The sequence below is a fragment of the Macaca thibetana genome, chromosome 19, assembly GCF_024542745.1.
Source record: "Macaca thibetana thibetana isolate TM-01 chromosome 19, ASM2454274v1, whole genome shotgun sequence".
Classification (NCBI taxonomy): domain Eukaryota; kingdom Metazoa; phylum Chordata; class Mammalia; order Primates; family Cercopithecidae; genus Macaca; species Macaca thibetana.
In genome coordinates, this window is record NC_065596.1 from 24180025 (window position 1) to 24186637 (window position 6613).

At 47.0% G+C, this 6613-nt stretch overlaps 1 long non-coding RNA gene across 1 annotated transcript; it reads right to left on the bottom strand.

The window, feature by feature from the left end:
- Positions 1-2239: 2239 nt before the first annotated feature.
- On the bottom strand, positions 2240-6304 carry LOC126943009 (uncharacterized). Its single transcript, XR_007721678.1, has 3 exons — positions 5352-6304; positions 3784-4196; positions 2240-2687 (listed from the first exon to the last, which is right to left on the bottom strand). It is a non-coding gene; the product is annotated as an uncharacterized LOC126943009 (long non-coding RNA).
- Between the last annotated feature and the right edge of the window lie 309 nt (positions 6305-6613).

Genomic DNA, 6613 nt, shown 5'->3' on the forward strand with positions numbered 1-6613 from the left:
GAAATAGACAATCTCAGTGCTGGCAGTGCTGTGGAACTAACATCTTAGGGTTGGTGGAGAGAGTGGACTTAGCACTTGTGGAAAGAGCCATATTTCCTGGGGGCCACAAGGCCACATATGCCCTGTGAAGACTGACCAGGGAGTGTTGAGCTGCTACCCATCTTTCATCTATTTGTCAGGCAAAAATTCTTTCAAGATCATTCCACTTGATTTTCCTTTAAATAAAAATAACATGGGAATGGAATGGAATTGCCGAGTGGCATGGTGGGTTTATGCTAAAATTTTTAGAAGTTGCCAGATTGCTTTCCATAGTGGTTGTACCATCTTACACTCCCACCAGCAGTATGAGCATTCCAGTGCCTCCACATCCTTGCCAACACTTGACGTGGTCCCCTCTTTTTAATCTTAGCCATTCTAATAGTTCTGTAGTGGTATCTTACTGTGGTTTTATTCTGCATGGTTTTCTTGAGACAGAGCCTCATTATGTTGCCCAGGCTGGAGTACAGTGGGCCCATCATAGCTCACTTTCTCTTCAGGAAACTCTTCCCTGATCTTTCAGTCTAGGTCAGAAGCCCAGTAATATACAGTCATGAGGCCCCCATATTTATCCCTTTTGACTATTAGTGAATCTGTAACTTTTTTTTTTTAAGATGGAGTTTCACCCAGGCTGGAGTGCGATGGCATGATCTTGGCTCACGGCAACCTACACCTCCCAGGTTAAAGTCATCCTCGTGCCTCTGCTTCCCAAATAGCTGGGATTACAGGCATGAGCCACCATATCCAGCTAATTTTTTAATTTTTGGTAGAGACAGGGTATTAGCATGTTGCCCAGGCTGGTCTCAAACTCCTGACCACAAGTGATCCACATGCCTCGGCTTCCCAAAGTGCTGAGATTACAGGCATGAGCCACTGCGCCTGGCTCAAGGTCGACTCTTAAGACTTACAACCTTGCTACTTCAGAGTTGGTCTGAGGACTGAAATGTATCACCTCTTATCCATCAGGAAATAGCATCACTTCTCTAAGCTTCAGTGTCCTCATTTGAAAAATGATAAAAATGTGGGCGGAGGATTACCTAGGTGCCGAGGCAAGAGACTGAAGGCACATACTGTTTCAGTATAATAAAGAAAATAGAATAAGAATAGTCATAATACAAATTAGATATAGAGATGATCATGGACAATTATCAACCATTATAAACATTATTAATCATTAGCTTTTAATATACTCTTTGTTGCATTACTAATATAACCTAGGAATAACCGGCAGGTATAGGGTCAGGTGCTGAAGGGACATTGTGAGAAGTGACCTAGAAGGCAAGAAGTGAACCTTCTGTCACGCCCACATAAGGGCCACTTGAGGGCTCCTTGGTCAAGCGGTAATGCCAGTGTCTGGGAAGGCACCCATTACTTAGCAGACTGTGAAAGGGAGTCTCCTTTCCTTAGAGGAGTCAGGGAACACTCTGTTCCACCAACTTCTTGTGGAAGGCTGGATATTACCCAGGCCTGCCCGCAGTCATCCGGAGGCCTAAACCCCTCCCCGAGGTGCTGTGCTTCAATGGTCACACTCCTTGTCCACTTTCATGCTCCTCCCATACTCCTGGTTCCTCTTTGAAGTTCATAGTAGTTAGCGGTAGAAGAAAGAGTGAAAGCTTTAAAGTCTTTGATCTTTCTTATAAGTGCAGAGAAGAAAACGCTGACATATGCTGCCTTCTCTCTCTGCTTGGGCTACCTAAAAGGGAAGGGCCCCCTATCCTGTAATCACGTGACTTGCTTCACCTTGTCAATCACTTAGAGGATTCACCCTTCTTACCCTGCCCCTTTGTCTTGTATGCAATAAACATCAGCGAGCCCAGCCGTTCGGGGCCACTACTGGTCTCCGTATCTTGATGGTTCCCCGGGCCCAGCTGCTTTCTCTTTATCTCTTTGTCTTGTGTCTTTATTTATTACAATCTCTCGTCTCCGCACACGAGTAGAACACCCACTAAGCCCTGTAAGGCTGGACCCTACATAAAAATTCCTGCCCTGCAGGTAGGCGAGGAAGTTCAGAAGTGGTGTGCATAAAGTGCTTCCTATCTAGCCAGGCAGTCTTGAGTTTCAAGGCCTGTCTTGTCATTCAGGGACTGTGGAATGGTCTTAGCGTTGGAGCAGAGAGTGGCATTTGGTGCTTGGTGTCATCCTAACCCCCACAGTCCTGTAGTAGTTAGCTAGAGCTGCCATGACAAAAATACCACAGAGGAGTAGATAAGCAACAGAAATTGATTTTATCACAGTTCTAGAAGTTGAAAGTCCATGCACTTTCCTCCTCTGTAAGAGGTCACAGCGTTTCCCATGAGCTCTCATATATGTGGTGGAGGGAGAAACAGAAGGAGCAGGTGCCACAGAAGTCTGAGTCACCCACTGGGTCACTGGTGCCCTGGGACTTGCTGGAGCCTGATCCCATACACAGCTCTCCCTGGGATGCTGGAGGCTGCTGTGCACGACCCAGGTAACTCAGACGTCACTAGAACATGATGTGCCACTCAGGTCCCAAAGCCCTTGGTGTCCTGTGGTCCAGCATTCTGATTTCAGTAAGCCCAGGGATAAGCCAAGAGCTGCTTTCCCAATGAATGCTTACCTGCAGGAGGAGTCATGGTCTTTCTCTAGAACCTCCAGTTCTGCACCGTGAATCTTCTGGAGATTGTGAAAGGCTGCGTAAAATAATACACTGGATTTGTAACATACATGCTGTAACATTCATTAGTTTCTTTTTTTTTTTTCTTTTTTTTTTTTTTTTTTTTTTGAGATGGAATCTCACTCTGTCATCTAGGCTGGAATGCAGTGAGGCCATTTTGGCTCACTGCAATCTCCGCCTCCCAGGTTCAAGCAATTCTCCTGCCTCAGCCTCCCGAGTAGCTGGGACTACAGACACCCGCCATGATGCTTGGGTAATTTTTGTATTTTTGGTAGAGACGGGGTTTCACCCTATTGAGCTGGTCTCAAATTCCTGACCTCATGATCCGCCAGTCTTGGCCTCCCAAAGTGCTGGAATTAGAGGTGTGAGCCACCACACCCAGCTTCATTAATTTCTTAATACCCTCTTCCAGGAGTTACTGAGAAAGATATTTTACAATTCTAAGTGGAATATTTTATTGGGAAGGACTGTGGTTTGTTTCTGCGATAATTCTATTGTGGCTTAAACAGTTTGTTCTTTTATAATTTGGAGTATTCCCTCTACCGCCTATTGTTTACTTTTGACCTTTGATATTTATGCTATGCAAATTTATCAACCCCTGATTTTACTTCTTCAAAGCCAGTATGAGGCTAGTCAAGCCTGATTTCCTCTTACGGGAACTAAGACTTTTGCCCCATGGTACTTGTGTAACCAGGTTACAAGATTTAAAAATCTATTGCAAGTGACAGTAATTAAAGACAAACAAAAAATCAAATGTGGGCTACTCTGGAAGAAGAAAGCATTGGAATGTAGATTTTATTCATTTGCAGAGACATGAACCAACTTATACTCGTTTAATTTCCACATTATTTATGGAGAGTCTAAAGTCAATTTCTGAGAACAGAAAACCAACTTGAAAAGCTGTTTAAATTCTATTAGTGGGATTTACAAAGGTACAAGCGTTAAGAAAAAGAGAGAAAAAAGAAGAGAGAGGTAGAGAGAAATGAAAACGTGACACAAATGAGAGCCAGACAATGGAGATGGAGAAAAAGCCGTCGAGAGGGACAGAGGGTGCGGTGGAGGTCTGCAGAATCTAAAGATCCACCTCTCTTCTCCGGATGCTGACTTCTCACCTGATCCCAGAAACAGACTGAGCTTTAACTCTGACCACATAGTCCTCAGGATGACAGAGGGTGAGGCCACCTGCACCCCACCAACCTTCCACAGCCCCTCTGCGTGGGCTCTGCCCAGCACCCTACACGTGCTCTGAGGCCTCTTATTGCAACAAATAACTTCCACGGACTTCGGTTCCCTCCACCACCTCTTTCTCCTCGGTCAAGCATCTTCAATGGTCTGGATACGTGTATTTGCTTCCATTTGTCGCCTTCCACTCACTCATCCATGTCCACTTCCGTCTTCCCCTTTCTCTAACATTGCTTGTACTGAGGTCAGCAACATCCTCCTTTATTGCTAAACCTGCCAGGAACTCACAGGTTAGTTTTGCGTCCTTTGACACTGAGGGCCACTTCTTTTCCTGGAATAATCTCTGTGAGGTAAATATACATTTTTTAAAATTTTGTTTAGCCTGGTGCAAAAAGATAAAGAGACTCTCCTCTTTTCGCTCAGAGCATTTTCTATTCATTCATTTATTCACTCATTCATTGACAGAGTCTCCTTCTGTCACCCAGGCTGGAGTGCAGTGGTGCCATCCAAGATTACTGCAGCCTTAACCTCCTGGGCTCAAGCGATCCTCCCTCCTTAGCCTCCTGAGTAGCTGGGACTACACACACACCCCACCATGCCCAGCAAATTTATTATTATTTGTGTGTGTGTGGAGATAAAATCTTGCTATGTTGCCTAGGCTGGACTTTGAGACTTTTTTTTTTTAGAAGAGGTGTAATTGAAAATCCTTTCTCTGCCCCGTGGAGATGTATGTAAAGTTTTCTAAAGCATACATAAGCCTCTTGCCTGCCTCACAACCCAGAACTGTCCTCCTCAAGGCCCTGGGAGCTCTCTCTTTGAAAGGCAGGCATCCGGGCAGAAAGCACCCCTGTCTCCCAGTTTCTGTGAGAAGGAAGGAACCTCAGTTCTGGGGGCATCTCACTCCCAGTTGCAAAATTACCTCCTGTCATAGATGAGAGAGGTTTGTTTTTCCTGTGGATAAAGCCAATTAACCACACAGAGAATCAACCCAGTTACTGGGTGAATTTAGGATGAATTATGTGTGACAAATGGTGCCGTCGAGTCCTCTCACCTGGGGACTAGTCACCGTCTATCTGGAAACCATGTGTGTAACGGGTTGCACCTGCTTGACTGGATACAAAGGTGGAGTTCCTTTCTGTCATTGTCATCTCTTAGCAAATTGCATCACATTTTGGCTTAATGGTTACTCAATCATAAGACAGGTTTCTTTTACTTCTACGGATGTGAGGGGGGTTTCTGGGCTGAGCAGAAATTTGTTTCTTAATTATATTTTTCCAGCACCCCACACCTAAGTTACTCCACCTTCTCTGAAGCTGCTTCCCCCAGGCTTTAACAGAGGCTGCTTCCCGGGGTTCCTCCCAGGCCCTGCCTCTCCTGGTTCATCTGATCTCCCACCCTCAGGGTACTGTGGCTTCCCTCCCTTCCATGTGCTGATGCCTCTTGGATCTCTAACTCTAGGCAGAACCCGGCTTCTCAGTTCTTCAGCTCAAATACCCACCTTGGGACGGGCGTCTGCACCGGGACATCCTGCCGGGAACTCTCCTGGTGGAACACAGTGCATGTTCTCTGGCTGCCCTGCAGTTGTTAAATGCCACCAGTACACGTGGGGAATGTTCTGCTTCCCAAGGAGGAAGCCGGAAAGTTCATTTTCCCAGCACTCCTTACAGGAGGGACACGAACACGAGTCCAGGCTTTCCCCATCAGGTGCTCCCGTGAACAACTCAGGATCCCGAGCAGCACCAGGAAGCAGAGGGTGCATGGCACCGATTTTTGTTTTTATTTTTTGAGTGGGGTTGGGGGACAGTGGTGCAGAAGCTTCTGGACTCCAGGGCCAGCCTCAGCAGTGCAGGGTGCAGGGTGTGGTTTCTGCCTCCTGCAGTAGCTGGAAGATCTTGACTGGAGCTGTCCTGCGCCTGTGGTTTAATCCTTGCCCTGGGCCCTGTGGCCTCCAAGCCGGCTTGATGAGTGCCCTTGGAGCTTGGTGACCTTCCTACACTGTCCTTTAACCAGTCCCTTTTCTGCTTCTTGCTGGAGTGAGCTGGGCAGTTTTCTCTGAATCTGCTCCTGTCCTGGGTTCTCCTTTAAGGAGCGGTACGCTGGGCACCTGACCCCTCAGCCAGATGCCCAGCAGATGTTCTCATGCTTCCACTTTCCTTACCTCTTCATGTCTGGTGGTCACTCTTTTCTGTCCCTTCCATGTCCTACATCTCTCTCTGCTGTGTCCTGTCTTCTGCACCCAGTGGCCTCCACGTAAGTTTGCACCACCACCCATTCTTCCTTGGATGAATGCAGTGATCTCCCCGGGTCTCCCTGTCTCCATGGGGGCCACCAGCATCCGAGCCAGCTTCTTCTCTGTGGCAGAGATTATCTTTTTCAGTCCTCCTCTGGCCATGGCCCTCTCCTGCTCCTCTTTCCAGGACTCCCAAGTCCCTGGGATGTGCTCCAGCTGCTAAGAGAGCCTCGAAGGTTGATGACGTGGCCTCCACAGTCCTCCCGAGCAGCTGCCCCACCTACCCTCATCCTTCAGCTCCATTATATTTCCTTTTTCTGTTTAATTTTTTGAATAGGTGTTGTATTTACATGGCTCAGAAATTTGCATCCGTGTGTATCCATATATGTGTGCAGGCACGAAGAGCCTGTCTCACCCGTGTTTCCTATGCACCCAGGTGCTAGCCCCATGCCAGCCCCAGTGGCCAGCTATGCTCTTTGTGACCTGCAAAGCTTTCTACAGCTGTTTTATGAAAAGAATAGGAATTATTG